Genomic DNA, 24,245 nt, shown 5'->3' with positions numbered 1-24,245 from the left:
CAGATGGAGTCTTCGTTCCATTCAGCACGTCCTACAGTGCAGCAAACCCTCAGTACTGCACTGAAGATTCAGCTTGAATTTTGGGTTCAAGTTCTAAAGTGGGGCTTGCAACAAGGAGCTTGTGATTCAGAGGGGGGAGGGCTAGCAACAGAGCCATGGGTGATTATCTATAGTTTCGGGGCCTTCAAGGTGGGAAAGGAGGAATTTAGCATGAAGGGAAAAACTGGTTAACCAATACCTGCATTCTACTGACAATCACAATCTATGTTCCATGTCAGTACAGGTACCAGAGACCAACATGCTCTTCTATTGAGGAGAGAAAGGAGTGAGTTTTAACAAATAAAAGCTTAGCTCATTGGTGTCATGACCCATAGGCAAATGTAATGTATTGTGTTTTGCCGAGTTATACAAAATCAGAAAAGTCTAATCAATACTGAGAGGTGAAGAAGAATCATACTGGACTTGAAATGTTAACTCTGTTTCCTATTCCACAGTGCTGCTGGATCTACTAAGTTTCCCCAGCGTCGTCCATGATCGTTTCGGATTTTCAGCATCTGTAGTATTTTGCCTTTAATTATTAGGGTGAGTGCTACATTGACTAACAAAGTAAGGTAAGCAGTGGATAAACTACAAATGATGAGTATCAATGTCTCAGCTGTTCATGGTTATAGAGTGACACATTGATGGAGAATCTTTGCTTCCCAGGTGAAGGCAGGATTAGTTTCACTACTGAAGAAATGCATCGGGCCTAGCATTATCTGCAGAGAAAAAAAAACAAAGTTAACATTTTGAATACATTGACCCATTGCCTGATGTTCTTATGTTAAATGTGAACTTTGTTTTTCTCTACAGATGCTGCCAGATATTCTGAGTATCTCCAGCACTTGCAGTTTTTATTTCAGATTTCATCACCTGCAGTTATTATTTTAATTTTGGGGTTTATTGCACAATCCTCAATGTTTGCTGTTTAGATTTACAGCTGAAGAAAGGTCATTTATGTGAGACACTGCAGGTACTTGATACTCAAAGAGAATCTTTATCATGTTTTGAACACCATGATAGCTGAATCTATCATATCCTTGTGTATTTTGCTATGCATACCGCTCAAGTAAAAACACACACGAAAGTATATAAAAAAAACCACAATGCAAAAGTTCACAGAAGAGCAGACACAGCATGTGCGACTCTGAGAATTTCCAGCCAGACGGCTAGAATGGCAGTTACAGATTGGAGTTTTCAGAGCTTACTGTTCCCAGAACTGAATTTACCTGAAAACTCCCCAGCCATTGGGCATCACCCCTTTAAACATCTATTGTTACAGTTTAGAATAAATGGTTTCTGATGGGTTAAAAGGAGCTGTACGTTGCATTAATGCAGACAATTGCACATTACCAAGCAGTGACTCAATTACACCACATTACACTGACTTGCTTCACATCACATGGGAAAGAAGAAGGTTTAATATCATAATTTAAACTAGTTGGTGAATCCCAAGATCCAACACTGATGAACATAATCTACTAAAATTAACTAACTGAAATATAAAATGATTTTGTTCCAATTATTTTCCCACCTGAATTGAACTCAGAGAAATGAGCTGACAGCAACATACCATTTGGCCCATTGTACTTCTGCTTGCTCATTGGAAGAGAGTCCGTAATTGGTTGCAGGTCCCCGCTTTTTGTCCATAAATCTGAGTAACTCATTTTCATAGAATCATAGAATCCCCACAGTATGGAAGCAGACCATTTGGCCCATCAGGCTCACATCAACCATCCAAACCGATCACCCTACCCTGTCCCTGTAGCCTTGCATTTCCCATGGTTAATCCCCCTAACCTGTACATTTCTAGATACTGAACAATTTCCCATGGCCACTCCACCTAACCTGCACAACTTTGGACTATGGGAGGAAACTGGACCACCCGGAGAAAACCCACACAGACACAGGGAGAATGTGCAAACTCCACAGCCTGAAGCTGGAATCAAACCCTGACGCTGTGAAGGGGCAGTGCTAACTCCTGAGCCATTGTTCGATCCCACAGTAGTTTTTATCCAACTACCATTTAGAATTATTGATCATATCGACTTTCCCACTTTTCTTGTAGTGTGCACCAATCAGAAACATGGAAGCAGAAAATAAGGGCTAGGGTAGGCCATTTGGCCCTTCAAACCTGATCTGCCATTCAGCAAAATCATCATTGATTGTCCAACTCAGTGCCCTGTTCCTGGTTTATCCTTATGAGCTTTGATCTCTTTAGCTCTAAGAACTGTATCTAGCTACTTCTTGAAAACATTTAATGTTTTGACCTCAACCGCTTCCTGTGGCAGAGAATTCCATTCTTTAGGTTGGAATATCTGCACAGAGGCTGGTATCCCATCACCAAGTCACCCTTTGTTTACTTGTTCACATTATGCTCGCTGTGGCCCAGCCAGCTCGGAGCCATTGCCCTGAACTGAAAAGGTTCTAATCTTCTGGTTATATTGGTCAGCCAGGGCTTTCCTAAATCTGGTTCGTCTGATTCAGACTCTGACATGGACAGTGTATTCCGGACCATAATCCACCTCTTGTGCCCGGAGCATCTCAGGAGAGTTCCTTCCTCTTCTCCTGGTGGTAATGGTATCGAGGCTACACCCACCTTGGATACTGAGAGGATTGCTTGACTCTAGATGGAGGGGGAGAACCTACAGTTTCTCACAGGCCTTCTGGCTGTTGTAAGGGGCCAGGGATGTTTTGTTCCTGCCCTTTTTGTGAGATAACAGCTTTCAGGTGATCCGTGTGTTTGTTTAGGACTGTATCACTTACTCAAACTGTGTAAGTGACAGGGCCTGACCTCACATCAACCTTGCCTCGTACCGATACCATTGATCTGGCACCAAGCTTCATCCCACGAATTAAACTGTCTCTCTCACTTCGAGGAGGCATTTAGGCAACATTGGTGTTCCTGCTGCTGTATCACCTTCCCACCCCCAGGTCTGGAAATGTCAGATTTAACCTGGTGTGGAGTCTTCTCCCCATCAGCAACTCTGCTGGAGCTATCCCTGTCATTGAGTATGAGCTGGTCTGATAGGTGAACAGGACGTAGGACAGTTTGACGCTGTAGGCTGCTCTTTTGAGTCTGCCTTCAACATTTGGACTGCTCTTTCCACTAGACCATTGGACAAACTAAATGGCATGGAGCTGTTCTTTTGTGCTGAATACCATTTAATTTTAGGAAATATTCAAATTCCCTGCTGGTAAATAACATCCCACAGTTAAAGACCATTTCCAAGGCTGACCCTTCTTCAACAGCAGGTGTAAGGGTATCAAGATGGAGGCCAGGTTAGGTATAAATTTTCCATAATATTGCACTGAACCAAGGAAAGGCCTAAGCCCCGGTACAGACATGGGAGCCAGGGCTCCTTTGATCACCCTCACCTTGTCTTTGAACAGGTGTAACCTGGTTTTGTTGACTCTGTAACCAAAGTAAGGGGTCAGTTGGGGCACACGGAACACACATTTGTTCCATATAAGTCATATGCCCACCTGGGAAAAATGGTTAAGCATTGTGTCTGAGTTTTCCACGTGATTTTCATTGGTTTTCCCAGTTATTAGCACATCAGTTAAATGACAACCTGGTGTAGCCTGTGTAAAATGTTCTCCATGGTCAGCTGGAAAAGGGCACAGGCTAATGATACCCCAAATGGCAGTTTTTGTACTTTGACATAAACCCTTACAGGTATTAGTTGCAGCGTACTTCTGGGGCTCCTCATCCAGTTGCAATTGCAGACAGGCGTGACTCATACCCAGCTTCATAAAGGACAGCTCCCCACCAACGTTGTGTACAAGTCCACTATGCAAGGGATTGGGTATTTATCCAGCTGTACAAAGCGGTTTACCATTTGCTTAAAATCCCCACAAAGGCAAACTGAGCCGCCATGCTTCACAATTGGCACGACCAGTGCTGCCCATTCTTTCATTCTAAAAACCTCCTGATTTCCACTTCTACATTTCCCTACAAAACCAATGGCACTGGGCAGGCCTCTTAAAATCTTGGGATTGCTTTCTCGTCAGAATGTAAAGTGGCTTTAGCCCCTTTGATAGTCCCTAGCCATTCTTGAAACACCCCTGTCACTGAGGCAGCCATTTTCTAATTGAAAATTTTTGAGCCAATCAAGGTGAATCTTTCTCAACCAATTCTGCCTCAATAGGCTTGGGGCCCGAGCCTTTTACTGCCTTCAGTGGTAACTGCACCAACTGCTTCTCATAGGAGACTGGAATCAAAGTCGTACCCTTAACTTGCAATGCATCCCCAGTGTACGTTCGCAGTCTGGCTGAGGTCTTGTGCAAACTTAAAGGTTTGGAATCCTGAGTGAATGTTGTTAAAGGCAGATTCTGAAATAACAGATACAGCTGCACCAGTATCGACCTTCATGGGAACTGGGTGACCATTTATCCAAGCAGTAGTTTTAATTGGATCCGATTTAGATGTTACTAAGCAACTTAATTGTTCCAACCCACATGTAGGGGTCTTTCCAGGTGTGTACTCTCCTGGGTACTAGCCTATGAGTTTCCTTGCTCATGTAGGACTCCTTTGCTGTCTCAAGTCTGTATACCAGCAGCAACTGCAGTGACTTGCAGGCCCAAATCTCAAAGAACATTTAGCCACTTGGCCCATGGCTTGGCTTTGTGGTAGGGTTCTGCTGTGGGCTAGTCTATGGTCCCTCTGCTCAGGATATGTTCAGCATGAGGCTCTGCAATTGCCTACACTCAAGTGATCTTCCCCAACCTCAGTCAGGCAGGTCAGGGAGACCACTTTCACTCAGATGCCCTGAAATTCTTATGATCTACTTGCCGCATTTTCTAATGACAACACCAGGTGTAATGCCTGTTTGAAGTCCAATTGGGCTTCAGTTAGTAAGCGCTTCTGCATGGTTATGTCATTAATTCCACTCTCATCGCCACTGAGATAACTGCACAGAGGCTGGTGCCCTGTCACCAGGTCATCATTTGAGATAACAAGGTGTCGAGCTGGAGGGACACAGCAGGCCAAGCAGCATCAGAGGACCAGGAAGGTTGATGTTTTGGGCCTCAACCCTTCACCATTTGTTGACTTGTGCACAGTACAGCTCGGAGGTCGTAACCTGAACTGAATAGATTCTAATTTTCTGGTTATATTGGGCAGCCAGGGCTTCCTTGATCTGCCCAGGTTACCAACCCAAGTAAATGACCTCATAGTCAACCAGGTCAACCTGGTTCAAATCACTACATGGGTGAAGAAATTTCTCTTCATCTCAGTCCTTAAATGCCTGTGCTGTTCTCTTAAACTGTGATCCCAGGCCCTAAACTCTCTGATCATCAGGAACATCTTCCCTGAATTTACCAGGTCTAGTCCCATTAGAATTATAGATCCTAGTGATTGGCTGAGTTGAGAACATTTCTCCTCATCTCAGCTCCAGATAGTTTGCTGATGATCTTGAATCTTTGACATCTGGTTATTGACCCACAAGCCTGAGGGAATAGTTTTCTATCCATTCTGTCAAAGGTTCCCATTATCTTGAACATGGTTACTTGGCAACCTCTTAATAATTGCTTTTTGCAGTCTCAGCTTGTGTCTTCAAATAAACTTGGTGGACTTTGACCTGGTGTCATGTGATTTCTGACACTGTCCATCCCAGTCCAACACCAGCACCTTCATATCAAGGTGAACAACTCAAAGTTTACCAAACCTTTCCTCTGAAGTGAAGGTCCTCATCCCTGGTAGCATCCCAGTAATCATATCACAGCAACTTTTTGTTTTCTTTATTTGATGGGATGAGGGCATCACTGTCTGGGCCAGAATTTTTTGCCCATCCCAGAGGGCAGTTAAGTGTCAACAAAATTGATGGTGTAGTGGACAGCGAAGAAAGTTACCTCAGACCTAAAGGGCAATGTTTTCGTGCAGAGGGTGATGTGTGTATGGAATGAGCCACAAGAAGTGTTGGAGATGGGTACAATTAAAACATTTAAAAGGCATTGGATGGGTATATATGAATGGGAACAGTTTAGAGGAATATGGGCCAAATGCTGGTAAATGGTACTAGATTTATTTAGGCTATCTGGTCAGCATGGGCAAGTTGGACGGAAGGGTTCGTTTCCATGTTGTACAGCTCTATGACTCTTTGACACATTGCTGTGCATCTGGAGTCCCATGTAGGCAAGAACTGGTAAGGATGGAGTTTTCCTTCCTTACAAGAACATTAATAAACCAGATAACAAGGTACAGAGCTGTATGAACACAGCAGGCCAAGCAGCATCAGAGGAGCGGGAAAGCTGATGTTTTGGGCAATAGAATTCATTAGAATTTCCTGCTCCTCTGATGCTGCTCGGCCTGCTGTGTTCATTCAGCTCTGAACCTTGATATCTCAGATTCACCAGCATCTGCAGTTTCTACTACCTCTTAAGAAACCAGATGTTTCTTTTCCCACAACAATCGATAATGGATAATGGTTTCATGGTCGTCATTAGATCCTTAATTCCTGATTTGTATTGAATTCAAATTCCAACATCTTCCTAGGCAGGATTCGAACCAGGTCCCTGGAATATTACCTGGGTATCTGAATTAACGGTCCAATGGTAATGCTACTAGACCAAAACATCTTCCTAATGATAGCTAAAAACTGATGGGTTTTGGATTCAATTAATAAATCTAGAATATAAATCTCAGTAAAGGTGACCATGAATCCATCAATAATTGTTGAAAAAAAACTATCAGATTCATTAGGGGAGGACATCTTCTGCCTATAAGTAGCCTGAGTTACATATGACTCCGGTAAAGTGGTTGACTCTTAACTGCTTTCTCAAAGGCAATTAAGAATCGGTCATGCTAATGGTGCTCACACTTCATGAAGGAATAAATAAAAATAAATATCTTCTACAACTATGAATCTTACGTAAGAACCAGTCCTCTGCTGGTTTTTGCCAACACCACTCAGAGCCTTACCAGGTATAGGCAAAAAGAACCAAATTTAGAAGGTGAGGGGCATCAAGGGAGCATGAGTTTGCTTGTTTCTGTATAATATATTCTATGCAACATTCACTTATTTGGGATTACTGCTGCCTTGGCTAATATCAGACAAAGCTTATAATTCCATACAAAGATCACATAGAAAAACATGCAGTGTATTTACCCACTAACTGGGGAACATCTTTGATAATGGGAACTGCAGATGCTGGAGAATCCAAGATAATGAAATATGAGGCTGGATGAACACAGCAGGCCCAGCAGCATCTGTGCTCCTGAGATGCTGCTGGGCCTGCTGTGTTCACCCAGCCTCACATTTCATTAACTGGGGAACATCTGTTGTGTTATGACTCACAGTGGATGTACAACCTAATTTTAAGGGACATGCTCATGATGTCACCAGCGTCTTGTTGTTTGCAACCTAATTGTGTAAAGATCTCCATCTCCATCTTACTGATCTCTGTCCTCTTGCAGGATGACATGCTGAGGGAAATGTGCTGGTAAATCTGAACTACTAAGTTTAAGCGCAGAGACAAAGGTGCCAGTGACTGCCATTTATACACATGGATACCAGATGCTGTAGTAAAGAGCATTGAATTATTCAGTGCTACGTGACCAATATCTCATCCTTATGGAAGCTAACGCAAGTATCACAGTATCGTGTTGGCATTTCATCGGTATATTTCTCCATGTCTCATCACGCCACATTCTATGTATATTTTTGAGCAATTTGACCATCGTCAAATTTATGTAGCATTCAGGATGATAAAACACAGTAGATATATTCCATTTATTACTACAGCATCATGAATGTTGCGTAAACTGAGATATTGCTCCGCTCTTATTTCCCAATAATAATTCCCGTACAAGTGAATTTGGGCCCTTTGCTTTTACCATTGCACCAAAGGAGGTTGAGGAGAGATTTGATAGAGGTGTTCAAGGTCATGTCTAGTTTGGACCAGACAGACAAAGTAAAAAATCTTCCCATTATCTGATTCTGCACAGATTGGGGAACAGTTAAAACTTTGGGCAACAGGTGCAGAGGTGAAAATAACTTTTATATGCAGTGTTGATCTGGAACTCATGGTTTTCAATAGTGTGAGCAGCAGAAGTGATTCATGATACCAAAGCACAGCCTGGAAATGTGGTGGACTTATGTTCAATTGAAGCAGTCAATAGTGCATTGGATGATTTTTTTCCTTTATTCATTCACACGACTAGGGTGTCACTGCTTAGGCAGCATTTACTGCCTATCCCTAAATGCCCAGAGGACTGTTAATCATCAACCACATTATTGTGAGTCTGGAATCACGTGTAGGCCACACCAGGTAAGGATGGCAGTTTCCTTCCCTAAAGGACATTAGTGAACCAGATGGGTTTTTCCTGACAATTGACAATGGATTCATAGTCATCATTACATTCTTATTTCCAGGCATTTATTGAATTCAGATTCCACCATGTGCCTGGGTGGGATTTGAATCCAGGACCTCAGAACATTATCTTGGTCTCTGGATTAACAGTCCACTGATAATGCCACGAGGTCATCACCTCCCCTAGCTTGGAGAAGAATGAAGTGCAGGGTTATGGAAATAGGCAAAAGATTGGCACTAGGTAATTGAACCAGGGCAGGCACAATGGGCCAAATGGTTTCCTTCTATACTGCAACAGCTCTGTGAATCTGTGATTCTTGATGGACGCTTAGAACATCAGAAGTTTAGGCCTGCGAAGATAGAATGAGGGAATGGCACCAATTAGATTGCTTCACACAGAGCTGGAATAGTCTTGATAACCTGAATGCCTCTCTCCATGCCATGCTTTCTGACTCCTTTTTGCAGCTTTCACTTCATGATATGTGTGTTTGGATAGCTGCACTTGCCTTTAAATATCAAGCCTTCATCTGGAATTTAACTGAGTTGCCATGGTAAGAGATGGCAACAAATACAACAATTTTGGTGCAGGATATCCTGACTTTGACATGAACCAATGTATTCTGACTTTTTATTTAACTCTGAAATAACTTCAACACCTCCTTCAGTCTGGCGGATGGTCAACTGAGTGAATCATCACTAGTTAGCTACATTATGGACGAGCAAACAGATTAAACCCTGGCTGAGTGATTAAAAGGGGTGAAAAGAAAGAAATATTTGCCTTTCTATTGCATCTTTCACAATTCCAGCACCTCCTTATGCAATTTACCTCCAAACGTGGTAACCAATTTGTGAATAGAAACTCTGCAACAGACTGACATGATAATAATCAGATGATCTATTCTAATATAATAATCTGTTTTGTGACATTGGATGAATATGTTCAAGACACTAGTAATATCTCCCCTATTTATCTTCAAAATATTACCATCAGACTTTTTTTAACATCTCCCTGGCCAGGCAAACGGAGCCTCAAATCAACACTTCATCTAAAGGGTGGCATCTCCAAAAACACAGCAACCCCTTGAAAAGTTTGTTTCATACCAACTTAGCCACGATTGCATTCTCAGTATGAAATAGAAAAACACGACTTACATTCCCATTTTAGCTCATTGAGCTCATAATCTAGGCAAGCACAGCTGACGGAGTGCTTCACTGCCAGAAGTACCCTCTTTCAGTTAGGATGTTAAACCAAGACCTTTATCTGACCTCTCAGGTGGATTTAAAGGACTGCATTGCATTATCATGGAGAAAATCCAATGAGTTCTTCTGTTGCCTTAGTCCACATTTACACCTCAATCGACATGTAAGACGAGAGATCTGTTTGTTTATTCCATTCACTTTTGAGGGAACTTGCTTTGTCTAACTGAGCTAATAAAATGTGAGGCTGGATGAACACAGCAGGCCAAGCAGCATCCCAGGAGCACAAAAGCTGACGTTTCGGGCCTAGACCCTTCATCAGGATCTCCAGCATCTGCAGTTCCCATTATCTCTGATTTTGTGCTCCTGGGATGCTGCTTGGCCTGCTGTGTTCATCCAGCCTCACATTTTATTATCTTGGAATCTCCAGCATCTGCAGTTCCCATTATCTCTTGTCTAACTGAGCTGTTGTGTATTCTGTACTATACAGAAGTAATTACTTCAAAAAGGCTTCACTACAAAGCACTTTGTGAGGTCATTTGTGACAATATGTAAATGAAAGCCCTTTTCACTTAGTGCTGTATTTCGTAGAATCCCTATAATGTGGAAACAGGCCCATCGGCTCAACAAGCCCACACTGACCCTTACAGCACCCTACCCAGAACCATCCCTCATAGCTCACCCAATCTACAAATCCCTGAACACTACAGGAAATTTAGCATGATCAATCCATCTAGCCTGCACATCTTTGGACTGTGGGAGGAAACCTACACAGACATGGGGAGAATGTGCAAACGCCACACAGACAGTTGCCTGAGGGTGGAATTAAACCCAGATCCCTGATGCTGTGAGGCTGCAGTGCTAACCACTGAGCCGCCATTTATGTGATGTTTCATTTAGCTCCTTTCCATCTGCCCTCTGTGCTTCAGTTTTGTCTGCATTCTGAAAGACTGACATAGAACACATGAGCTAGGAGCAGAAGCAGACAAATCAGCCCTGTGAACCTGTAACGCCATTCAATACTGATCGCAATGGATCTCATATTGGCCTCAACTCCAGTTTCCTGCCGGCTCTCCATAACTCCGTCTATCTCCCCCATAAATTTACTCAATGTCCCAGCATTCATTGCACTCCAGGGTAGTGAAGTCCACAGGTCCATGAACCTTTGAGAGAAGTAAATCCTCCTCATTGTGATTATAAATATATCATCCCTTAGCTGAATTATCATTCTAGATTGTCCCACGTCAGGAAACATCTCTTTGTCGACTTTGTTGATACACTTTAGCATCTTATACACCTCAACTAGATCTCCTCTCATCCTTCAAAACTCCAGACACTATAGGCTTAAACTGCTCGATTTCCCTTCATAAGACAAGTCTTTCATCTCTGGAAGTAATCTGGTGAACTGCCTCAGAACTGCCTCCAATGCAATTACATCCTTTCTCAAAGAAAGGAATCAAAATTGTACACAGTACTCCAGATGCAGTCTCATCAATGTTGTGTATAATTACAACAGCTCTTCCCTATTTCTATTTTCCATTCCTTTAGCAAAAGTGTAAAAATCCCATTTGCTGTTCTTATTACCTGTGCTATAATTTACTGTGACGCATGCATGAGGAGACCCACAAGCATTTTGAAGTTTCTCTTCATCTAGATAATAAGTTACCTTTTTATTCTTCTGACCAAAATGGAAACCTCGTACTTATCTTTGTTAAACTCCACCTGTCAAATTTTGGCCCAATTGACTATCCTATCCATATCCATTTGTAAATTTCTTATTCCTTCATTGCAATTTACTTTCTGATCTATTTTAATGTAATGTACAAATGTGGCTACAGTACCCTGTATCCCTGCTTCCTAGTCATTAATATAGATTGTAAATAATTGGGGCTCTTAGCCCATACCCTGTGGCACTCCACTAGTTATAGCTTGCCATTCAGAAAAGACCCATTTGTCCTGACTGTCTCCTTTCTGTTGGCTTGCCAATCCTCTATCCAAGCTCATTATTTCTGCAAACCCCATGTAATTTAAGCTAATGTATTAACCTCATCTGGCACTTTACCAACTGCTTTCTGGAAGTCCAAATATACTGCACCTATATGACTCACATTATCCATTTTGCTTGTTACATCTTTGACACCTTGGGCATCGGCTTTATGTAGGAAGATCATTTTGGCTTTCTTGACGCTTCTTGCCAGAATAATTAGTTTCTCTGTTAAATGTATATTCACCGTCAATTTCCCCTACAGGATACTACCCATGAAGGAAATTGTGGGGGAAGATAGTAAGTGTTGAGAGAAGATGATATGTTAATGTTAAGCATCTTTTTGACAGCAATATTCTGGTTGAAAACAAGGAAGTGTTTTCTCAGGTCAAGTGAGTTTATTTCTGCTCACTCCACCAAATCTTTTACATTATGTTATAGCCCTTTGTTAGTACGTGTAGACATAAAGTTTGATTTTATGTATATCACAGTACATCCAAAAAAGACTTCACAGAGCAGAAAAGGTAGCATAACCACAGGTGATGTGAACAAGAAATTTCAAGTGCTTAACTACTTCAAATGGATGAGAACCACACCATTTGAGGAAAACGCAGCTAACCTCAAGACTAACATCAACCTTTTTTTCTAACATCATGTTCCTGCCTCAGTCAGAGAGCCCATGACATAATCATACAGACGTCACAGCAATTTCACCTAGATTTGAAGATTCGGGCTAGGGAATGCAACCTGGAAGAACATCCTAGAGACCCAGTAAGAATATTGTATGATTCTCACCAACACTCAGAAGCACCACCATAGTCATGCAATGGGGAAAATATTACAGAGTTGAGGGTGACTTGTTGTTGAGGAATGAAGAGGAGGAACAAGTTGTGCTGATAGAGATATAATAATACCCTGATAGGTGACTGCAATGTCTTCCTGAAATTTGGAGAGATACAGCACTGTGGCAAAACAAGTACATGGGCCATGGTTACATCAGTGTTTTGCATGAACAATATATGATAGTTTGGATTCATCCATGAGAATCAGGTGAATCGATCATCTAGCTGTCCACTGTGCTGGCTCAGAGGAGGTAGAGACTAACTAGTGGAGGAAGACGTGGCTTTGATTTCACTTATTGACTACCAGTACTGACTTCTTTTTAGCCTCAGCTACAGCTCTGCAATTGACTTTGCACTGTCGAGGCAGCTTTTCCTCTATCATTAACAGATATTTCTCAACCTGCAGATAGAGCTGGTAGCATAATGGAAGATACTCGCATTCTGTGTCTGGTGCCAACTAATCTCCATAGTATATTATTGAGTTTCGTTCTCCTCTTGAATGCATTGCATTGAAAACAATCTTCATATTTGTAATGGAATGAATAATAGGAAACTAAAATAGGGGGCTGAATTCCACATAGATTCAATGGGTCAATTTCAGCGAGTATCATGGTTGCCCCCAGTGAGCCTTAATGACTTTCTCGCACAATGCTACACTGAGATGAGGAGGAACTTCTTCTTTCAGAGGGTAATCAGCCTGAGGAATTCTTTATCACAGAGGGCTAGTGAGATTGCGTCATTGGTATATTCAAAGCTGATTTCGACAGACTATTAATCAATAAAGCAATCAAGGGTTATGGAGAAAATGTGGGAAAGTGAAATTGAGCATTATCAGATTAGCCATGATCTAATTGAATGACAGAACAGACGGAATGGGCTGAATGGCTACTGCTGCTCCTATGTCTTCTAGTCTACCACACTGCTTAGCTCATTAAATAAACTCTCTGTATCCGTAGCACTGCTCTCATGCTTCTTACACACAGCAGTGGTGAAACACATGTTAGTATCGAGACATTCTGGCAATCATTTTATAGGCACCATAGTTAAAAGCCAGCTGCATACCACATTAAAAGCTGACACCCTGGTCATAAATAATCACCTGGTTTGTGTGGAGTCTACAGTCTGGAAGAAAGCACTTTAATGCTGCAAGAATTTTAATGGCCTTCTGCACTTTGCAAGATTACTTGCCACTATCTCTGCAACTTCACAAGCACTCTATGTCCCCCATTGCAACCATCTCCCACCAAGGCCCATGATCTGACACTATCAATATTGCATGTAACAACTTCCCACAATATATCACCTACTTCATTGCCTCCCAAACTGCTAGCACTTGTAGCCCTCTGTACTTCCTACTCATTTACTCAGGACACTACACCACCTTTCCTGATGAAGGACCAGCCTCGTGACTGATCATATCCCATCCTCCACTTTGACTGTTCAGTGCTGTCAAACACGACAAACTGACTGGCTATTTGTCAGCAGTAAAATGCAAGGCAAAGTAGAGATGCAGTGCACATCCAAGTAAATGGAAATTGAGTGAGTGATGAGAAAGCAAGTGGAGGGCCTGTTTCAATGCATGGAATGGGTGCCTGCCCTTGTGTGCAAAGTGGCCTGGCAGCAGCCTTTCAAGGTAAGGTGCTGTCAGTTGCAATTTGCAGTATTGTCATGTTGAACTGAGAAGTGCCTCGTAAATGTGCCCTGATATTATGGTGAGGGTGGGTGCTTTCCCACTGGATGGTGGATGCAGGCAGTCCCTACCCTGGGAGCATGTCCTGAGGTATTGGCAAAGTCTGGCCAAGGAGGAGGCAAGCTGCACCAACACATTCCAGTCAGACATTCATGTCGGGAATATCGCTGCCTAGTGCCTCTTCAGTGTTTGGGAAAATAGCCAAATGGATTTAGGGCAGAAGATATTAGTTAATAATGAGAATGTCAACTGGCTTATCATTGCCTAAACCATCCAGGGCTTGAGAAAATTCTGCCTTGTGTTCTTTGAGAGGTCTCTTCCTAACTGATGACAGTCTTGTTAATGTTAATTTTGTACTGGAATTTTGTAAACAAGAAAGAAGGGTAAAAGAATAATGAATAAGTACCTTCATTTTATGCAATAGACTTGAATGATATCTGTAAAAAGCCAGGTGAGGAAAGGTAGTAGTGAATGAAAAAATTGGAGACCTGGGAAGTTTGTGAACAGGACTACCTTCTAACTCCTTCTGCACAACCCATGATTTTTTTTTAAAGACTGGTATTGTTTAGGGCAGGGTGAACCACCTCTACCCTGTGGTAGAGACTTAAGGGGCTGACTTTGCCTTTTCCCTGGTGAGCTGCACTTCAAAGGGATTATGTAATGTAGCATCAAGGGAGGAGCACAAGTTGGAGACTGTACTCTCTGCTGTGCACCTTACCCGACCCACCAGAGCTCAACGTTGATACAGGAGGATTAATTTTATTAATTCATGTAGCATTTTGTTGCTGTAAGCTGGATATTACAGAAAATTTGGCCAACCACTATTGTCAACATGCTCGGCAGCTGTACTTCATAAAGTCTACCATTGGTAATGATAGAGTTTGGGAAATGCAGAAGTCAAGAAAGTTGATATATAAATGAAAGTTCCATGTCATGGAAGGCTCAGCTGGTAGCTCCCTCACCCAGAGCCAGAAGATTGTGAGTTCCAGCCCTACACTTGGTACACAAAACTCTTAGTCTTAGGTTGACATTCCAGTGTAGTACTGAATGAGTGCCATACTGCTGATGTGCTGATTTAGTTTTATTTAGCTGACATGTTCCATCTGCCCTCTCAAGTCGATGTGAAAGAACCAATGGCATTATTTTGAATAATGGGTTGGGTCATTCTCCTTGGCATTGTTGCGAATATTTATCCCTAAACAATACCGGGATACAGAGATGATTTGGTCACTATCACATTGCTGTGTGTGGGTCTTTAATGTGTGCAGTGTGCTGTTGCATTTCCTGCAGTATGGGTGTGGAGCTAACTGGAATCCTCGGCTGAAAATGCAGCTCAGATTCAAATGGTTTCCTCCTAAATGCTACTAGTCTGAGATGAGAACAGTGACTATCAGCTACCTCCCAACATGAGAGAGAAAAGAACATTCACTTAATTGTAAAGATCTTTGGGATCCCAGGGTCTGATGAAAGGCACTTTATAAATGCAAATTTTTTTAGGATTTTTGACCCCTTGCTTGCAAGGTATAACAATTTTCAAAGTTCTCATTCATAAATGAAAAAGTAAAGAAAAGTCTCTCAATGTAAATGACAGTTAACCCTTCAAAACAGAATATATTTAAAATGAGTCTTTGGAAGTTTTAGTAACAGCTTCAGGTCACAAAAGTAGAGAAGATGGAGTCATATATGTAACAGAGGCCTTTGACCAGCTGTTGGTTAAAGTAATATTTGCAACTGGTTAAATATTACCACATGTGCATTCAGCATACTCATTTACTGACAAACAGCATAAAAATGACGTTTTGAATGTTCACGGCACAAATTAGTCATTTCTGACTAAATGCCTTGTTTGCCGATGTAACAGGAGACAGTTGAATTCAAGGTCACTTGTTACGTATGAAATACATTCAGCAATGTTGATTTTTATGTGGTATATAAAGGAAAATCTGGGTCACTTTCTTGACGTATTTCCAGGATTTTACCTGAGCGCAGCAGGTAAAGACAATTTCACAATTTGCATTTTAGTCACATCAAGCGAATACAGGATTAAGCTGCATTGTGGCTGGTTGTGTACTGTTCACATGACATGTTCAAACCTATGGAGTTAGGGAGGGGCAGGGCCATGGGTGGGTTTAAACACAAAAACAAGTAATTTCAATTTTGAGACATTGAAGAGCTAGCAACCATTGAAGGTCAGCAGATAGTTGCAACAAAGTGGGATTTGGTGCATGGATAGCTGAAGTTTTCAAACAGCATTGAGTGAGGAGAATGCGAATTTAAATATGCACTTGCAATTGTACAGCATTTTATTCTGCTCTGTCAGGACTTTGCAAAGTATTTTACTGCCAATTTGAAGTTTAGACAAACACATCAGCCAATTCACACATAGCAAACTCCTATAAACATCAAATAAGAAGCATGATTTGATTTGATTTGATTTATTATTGTCACATTATCTAGGTACAGTGAAAAGTTTTGTTTTGCATGCAGTACAAGCAGATCACACTGTAAAGTGCATCAGGGTAATAGAACAGAGCAAAGAAATACAATGTTATGGTTGCAGAGAAGGTTGCCAAAGAGTTGGACCAACTTTAAATATGAAATTTGAAGTCTAATAGCAGCCGGGAAGAAGATCTTGGTGAAATTATTAGTATGTGTGTTTAGGCTTTTGTACCTTCTGCCTGATGAAGTGGGTTGGAAGAGATTATAACTGGGGTGGGAGGGTTCTTTGACTATGTTGGCTGCCTTACCAAGACGGTGAGAAATATAGATGGAGTCAATGGATGGAAGATTGGCTTGCATGATGGACTGGGCTGTGTTCAGAACTCTCTGTAGATTCTTATGATCTGAGACAGAGCAGTTGACATCCCAAGGCATGAGGCATCTGGATAGAATGCTTTCTATGGTGCATCTATAAAACTTGGTAAGAGTCTTTATGGACTTGCTGAATTTCCTTTGCCCCACGAGGAAGTAGAGGCATTGGTGGACTTTCTTGGCCATCACATCAATGTGGGTGGTCCAGGACAGATTGTTGGTGATCATTACCCCTAGGAACTTGATGGTCTCCACCATCTCCACCTCAGCCAGTTGATGTAGGCTGGTGTGTGCCCTCCATCTCGCTTTCAAGAGGCAATGGACAGGTCATTGATTTTATTTGGTGGCTGCATTCAAGGAGAAATGTTGACCAGTGAACTGGAAGACCTCTCTCCTCAGTCTTGGCCATTCCTGTTGTTTGTCTTGAACAAAAGCAAAGTTGCAGGAAAAGCTCAGCAGGCCTGGCAGCATCTGCGAAGGTAAAAACAGAGTTTATGTTTTGGGTCCAAAGTTAATCTCAGTCTTTGGCAACCTTCTCTGCAGCCATAACGTTTGTATTGTTTGCTCTGTTCCACTACTCTGATGACTTTTGTAATATGATTTGCTTGTACTGCATGCAAAACAAAACTTTTCACTGTACTTAGGTTATGTGACAATAATAAATCAAAGCAAATAAAATCATGCTTCTTATTTCTGTTCTGAGGAAGGGTCACCAGACCTGAAATGTAAACTCTGTTTTTCCCTTCACAGATGCTGCAAGGCCTGCTGAGCTTTTCCAGCAACTTCTATTTTTATTCCATCCTTCTTATTTGATGTTTGTAGGAATTTGCTATGTGCAGATTGGCTGATGTATTTGTCTCAACTTCAAACTGGCAGTGAAATACTTTGCTAAGTCCTGAGAGGGCAGGATAAAATGCTGTACAAGTGCAAGTGTATATTTAACTTCCCATTCTCCTCACTCAATGCTGATGGAAAACCTTTTACTGCTCCAAACTTTTGCTGCCCGTGCATCAAATCCCACTTTGTTGTAACTATCTGCTGGCCTTCAATGGTTGCTAGCTCTTCAATGCCACAAAATTGAAATTACTTATTTTTGTGTTTAAACCCACCCATGGCCCTGCCCCTCCCTAAGTCCACTGGTTCGAACATGTCATGTAACCAGTACACAACCAGCCACGATGCAGCTCAATCCTGTCTTTGCTTGATGTGACTAAAAGGCAAATTGTGAAATTGTCTCTACCTGCTGCACTCAGGTAAAATCCTGGAAATACGTCAAGAAAGTGACCATATTTTCCTTTATATACCACCTAAAAATCAAAATTGCTGAATGTATTTCATATCCAACAAGTGACCTTGAAGTCAACTGTCTCCTGTCCCTGGACCTGAAACGTTATCTCTGACTTTTTCCTTCATTGGCGCTGCCAGACCCACTCAGCTTTTCCTGAAGCTCTGTTTTTGTTCCTGATTTACAGCATCCGTAATTCTTTCAGTTTTGATGTGGTTTATCTTACTTGGCTGGATGGCTGGTTTGCAATGCAGAGTGATGCCAACAGCATGGGTTCAATTTCCACAGGAATGCCATGAAGGACCCATTTTCTCCCCTTGCCTGAGGTGTGCTCATCCCCGGGTTAAACCACCAGCAGTTGTCTCTTTCGAAGAAGAGAGTAGCTGAATGGTTTGTTATGTCTGTGACAGTTTTATTTTCTGAAAACTGTTTGTTCATTCAGGGAAGTCATCATACACCTCTGGAGCAGTTGGGACTTGAACCAAGCTCATGGCTCAGGGATAGGCACGATACACTGCATAGCCTATTCCAAAGTGAAGTATTTCCTAATTGATCTATTCAGGAATGTTCTTACACATCTGGAGCTTTTCGCTCACTTATTCCCATGTGATCAGTGGAATTTGGAGTATCCTGCCTGCAAGTTGAATAAACATCTTCCAGCAAATGTAAGTCCATAGGAAAAGCAGAGGTTAAGAGACCATTGAACCCTGGGCCCTCAGATTCAAAATCTGATAGACTACTGACTAAGCCACAAGCTTGATCCTATTTGCATTAGATTGTGATTAATTTAAACAAAAACACATGCATGTCTGATGTCCGCTTAATAATGATATACTGAGGAGCCCTTGTAGCACAGGACTAGAGTTGGGAGACCTGGGTTCAAGTTCCACCTGTTCCAGAGGTTGATTAGAAAATAATATAATAACTATAGGCTGCTGTTAAATGTCGTAGCAATTATGGTCTTTTGAAATAAGTACAGATCTCATCTCTGTAGAGAAGAACATTTCAGGACATGCTCAGAAGAATTGTTGACATCCTTTTCATACATTTATAGTGGCTTAACCACTTCATATTGAAATATAGTGTATTGTGGGGCTAGGAGGAGCAGAATTGCCTCCATATTGAGATGATGACTGCTGTTTGACAGATGCTCACCAGGCTGTATCAAGCTACCTGACAGGTATTTGTAGCCTGCCGACATTATAATAATTAATAATATAATATATTAATAATAACATTATAATAATGAAGTGTAGGGATGAATTTAGAATGGGCAAGGCACCTTTTATCTCTACTGGGGTGTGTATGCTAGCAGAGTGCCTTATTTCCTCACTGTCAATTGAATTACCAAAGGGGATCTTGAATTCACAACTTTCTGATTAAGAGATGGTGGCACCAACGAACGGGACATTTGCCATGTGCAATCACAAAAATGACACATGTTTACAACTAAAGCAACCTACTTCTGCAGTAATCTGTACAACACTGCGCTCGGAACAGGAGAATAGAAGCTCATTTTCCAAATATAAACATTCTAAACACACAAACATTTTTCAGATAATATTAGACATGATAAGGGGTAGCCAGATAACACAGGAAGTGGTGTATTCAAACCTAACTTCTCTCTTCCTAACACCATTTATGTAAACCTTCAATAAAAACTCCATACCTTCTCCATCAAAAATACTACTTACTTCCACCTCCATACATAGTACTTATCATGCTCCCCAGACCAACTTCCCATCCTTTTTACTCTATAAACCTCAGCTCATCTGCAGCCTGTATTCCCATTCCACACTGAGTCACATCCTGATATGGCTGTTGTCATTCCTATCTTACATTGACTCTCAGTATTCCATGAAGACCTATTTGAAATGTTCGTTTTCATACTGAAATCCCTCAATGGTGTTGTGATTGTCACAAGGTCGTCCAGATGGACCTCATAGAATATGAGCTCCCTGATTGGGGCTGTTAGACTGGTCCAACCAGGGAGGCCTAGCTGATAGATATAAACAGGAGCATTGGAGGTTCTGCTCACTCTGAGAGCTGGCTTAGAGAAAGCTGAACCAAAGTTATGTACTATGCATGTATAAATAAAGGGTGACTTGGTGACGGGAACCTGGCCTCTGTGGAGTTATTTCAAATGGCGTTTCTCCTGCTGAAAATTTGCAACCTCTCCTGGCCAGCCTACATCCACATCAAACTCTCTCTGTTGATCTCCGATGATTGCCAGCTCCATTCATTGTCAACACCTGTAAGACGCTGGTCATTTGCCTATGATAACAAGGTGTGGAGCTGGATGAACACAGCAGGCCAAGCAAGTGATTGTTGCCTACAAATACTGACTACACTTCAAAAGTAATTAATTGGCTATGAAAGATTTCAGGACTGACTGAGGAAGTGTAGTATATAACTACAAATTATTTCCTAGTGAAACATTTTGTTTGGATCTAAAGTCAGGGGATATAATGTATTTGTTAGAATCTTGGGACTTTGAGGAAAATTCACCTTGGGGTTAAAGAAAGTGTCTAAAACTGATCGCATTTCATGTTGTTTCATAATCATAATTCTGAAGAACCTGGAGAGTTTTACTTCGTTGAAAGCAATATATGGATGCAAATTGTTACAATCGAGCATAACACTTAGATGAGAACAAGGCGAGGCGTGAGAACAGACATCAGCAGCTGATGTATGGGATTCCCTTGCAAAGTTAGTGAGAGACTGGCTAGCTCAGGGACATAGTGTATAGTAAAGCTTTGACAGACCACAGACACAATACCCAACCTGCGTCCCTGTCAGAAATTATGCCACTAAATTACCAATCATTACATACCATGGCAAACAATTTAAGGGTGAGACACATGTTATTGATGAAGGAAATCCACATTTACCAGGCAAGATAAGCCCAATATTAAAAAAAAGTTCTGGAACCATTCCAGATTGATTGGGTGGAGCGGCAGGCAAATATAGATTCCATTTTGAGCACAATGAGAAATCTGCGTGGATTGAATTTCATGATAAGGAATATGGTATTTTACAGTTTGCATTACATGGTATTTTAGAATTGAAAACTGCCATTGCAATGTTTGTAAAGCCACAAAGTCTAATTACTATAAATTATGAGGTTAATTAGAAATTGATTGCTGTTGGCAGGGACTAAATGCAGATTCGTGGATGATTATAAATTTTTATCACTGATTTGGCACATACTTTCAGTATGGTCATCTGATCCAGATGCAAGGCTGTAGCAATTCACATAATGAGATTGGGATGGGTTGGGTCTGGGTCAAGCACAAGTGTCATCCTCAACTGAAGTTTGTTAGAGAGTGACCAAAAATGCAGATTTAATTAAGATCTTCTTTCAAAATTATATATTTGGCCCTATGACCATGTGAAGAGCGTTAATTGACGCACTTTTTTTAAACCCTCTCTTGTTGGTTGCAACAATTTTTGTTTGCTTTGCTCTTTTTAGCATGTACCAATCAAACTTCAATTAAACTTAATTAATCAGAACAAAAATGTGGAAGAGCTAATTCCGAGGTTTCTTCAGTGAAAAAGAACGGAGCTTTACTACCTAATAGTCCTGAAGAAAGTAATAAAGTACAAACTCCCTAACACAGATAGAAAGCACAGGTAAGATGCTTAAAAAGGGTGGGTGGAGATGATGGAAAGTGTTTATATGGTCAGGAAGTTGCATTTTAAAGATTTTCTTTAAGGGTCCTTGAGTTGCAAACATAGTGTGTATCCCAATGGTTTAGCTGTCACATGTTTCCTTAGGATTGGCAAAGCTTGAGGATAGTTTGACTTCTCAGAGAATGATACAGTTTTCCAAAGCTGACATTGGCTTTTGAGATTGAGAGAGAGAGAGAGAGAGAGAGAGAGAGAGCAAAAAGAGATAAAAATAAAAGAGAGGGAGAGAAAGAGAGAGAGAAAAAAGCTTTCAGTATCTTTATTGTTTTCTCCATTTTGCTCCCTCTCATCCTTATTTCTCAAAGCAAGCTACTGAAAAATGGTTTGTTCATACATTCTAAGTCTATCCTCATTGTCTTTTTCAAGGTGGGTACTGAATATATTGAATAACTTGAAGTTATCACGCAAGTGAGAATAAATTAAGTGATGCAAATTTCTTGATGCCTCACTGATTTTCCATGCCCCCTGACCATGTGGGTTGCCTGGGATTATCAGGTGATCACAGCAGCCTTTATAGGTTAGTAATGTCCTTTCTAAAATCATTTCAGTCCCCAAAAGTTTCAGGTGTTAAAGTCAAATGACTGAAGTTGAATATTGCTTTTTCTGCAATCATAATATCAGTTATTTCTAGTTTAATTAGTATGAATAATGAGAGATTGCTGACAGACTCTGGCGTCATTACATCCTCCCAGCGTAGGTGACAATGCTGTGCTTCCTCCAGACAATGTGGTGTACTTGCATGTCAAGTTTAGACCGGAAGATAATGGGGTAATCCTAACATTATATTGGAAAATGCGGAAATGCTGACAATCAAGGGAGGGCGAAAGTGAGGAGAAGTAGTAGATTGTGAAGAAGGCAGAGAAGGCGTAGATGTTAGTAAGATGAATAGAAAGAGGAGGAAAGGAAGAGGGTACAAAGAGTACCTAGTGCCCACCTATAATGCCTTTTATTTCATTCAACTAATTGCTATTTTAACAACCTCGTAGGGTTAAGGATGAGCTAAAAATGCTGATCTTGCTAGTAATTCTCACCTTCCAAGTGTGGATGGAGGAAAATATTCTGATACATTACCCAAAACATTTAGATTAAAATCCTTTTGTAGGAATTATTGTTTAGGACTTCCCTCTTGTGTTTGTAATGCTCATTTCAGTGAGACAACTGTAGGATTCTGGTGGCCAGTTTGTACAATCGGAAAAAAGAACATTTATGCAGGCAAAAATCCACAGTAAGTGTGGACATGGTCGTTTGGAATATGCCAACAATTTCAACAATGTGGCAAAAGAACAGCAGGAGAGCCGGTTGAACAGATGCACACATATATATCATGCATCTGCATATGTGTAATTCACAAATGTATAGACACATATTCTGCTACTTATTTAAACAACAGCTAATAAGGCGAGGAATTCCTGTAAAAGGTTTATAAAATATCTGAAGAATTTATGGTCTTAGTTCAAGAAGAGACAGCAATCTCATCCACTTCAACCATCCAGACAGCCAGGATTCTTTCTTTGCTGGTATCTTCAGACTTTTCCTTGTCAAGGTGCAACAGCCAGGAGTAAAATGCACTTTTTAATTTCATCAAGAGATGATAAAATGTATGCCGTATAGCCTGTGCAACACACTTACTTTTTTGACCTTTTCCTCAATGCTTTACTTTATTGAGAGCCAGATGCCAACAATTCTTCTCTAGAAACTTGGGCGACCAACTAGACTGCTGCTGTCCAATGAATCGAGGGATCCATGCATTTGCTGTTAGTTGCATACTTCTAATGAAAAAGCATTCACTGTTTAAAAACTGTGATCATAATGTAAATAGACACCTGGCACTTTCGTTATACTGTTTATTTTGATGTTGCAATGTTGGGAAACCCAACCTGTTGGTGCGCTGCGAGATCCTGCAAACAGCAATGAGATAGAGACCAGGTAATTTTGTGCAGTCGAACTGGATCAGAATTCACCATTCTGACCCAGAGCAGATTAGAAATTGCCTGTCTACCTTTGGAGTAGTACTTTGGATTAACTGTGGGCCAGGAGCTTTCCCAGCTGAAGCAATGTAGAAAACTGCAGGAATTCTTGAAGGCAGGAGTGGAGGAAATCAGTACTGAATGCACATCCCAATTTGCGGCAGTAGGTATTGCATTCCCTATGTTTAAAGATTCCCAAGTTAATTTGACAGCTACTGTGAGAGGTATGTTTGTGAGGTAATTGAGGAGGTAGTATAGCAGGTTGATGGAACTAGGATGGCAAATGGAACAGAGGGTAGCATGCCAGGTGAGGAATAGGGTGCCAGATAAAGATTTCAGGTAGATCTGAGTGGTGGGAGGTTTGCGTATGCCTAGGGTGGGGGGGGGGGGGGGGGGGGTAGATTTCAGGAGGATTGTGGGATGACCA

The sequence above is a fragment of the Stegostoma tigrinum genome, chromosome 30 (genome assembly GCF_030684315.1).
Source record: "Stegostoma tigrinum isolate sSteTig4 chromosome 30, sSteTig4.hap1, whole genome shotgun sequence".
NCBI lineage: Eukaryota > Metazoa > Chordata > Chondrichthyes > Orectolobiformes > Stegostomatidae > Stegostoma > Stegostoma tigrinum.
This window is presented reverse-complemented; position numbering follows the sequence as displayed.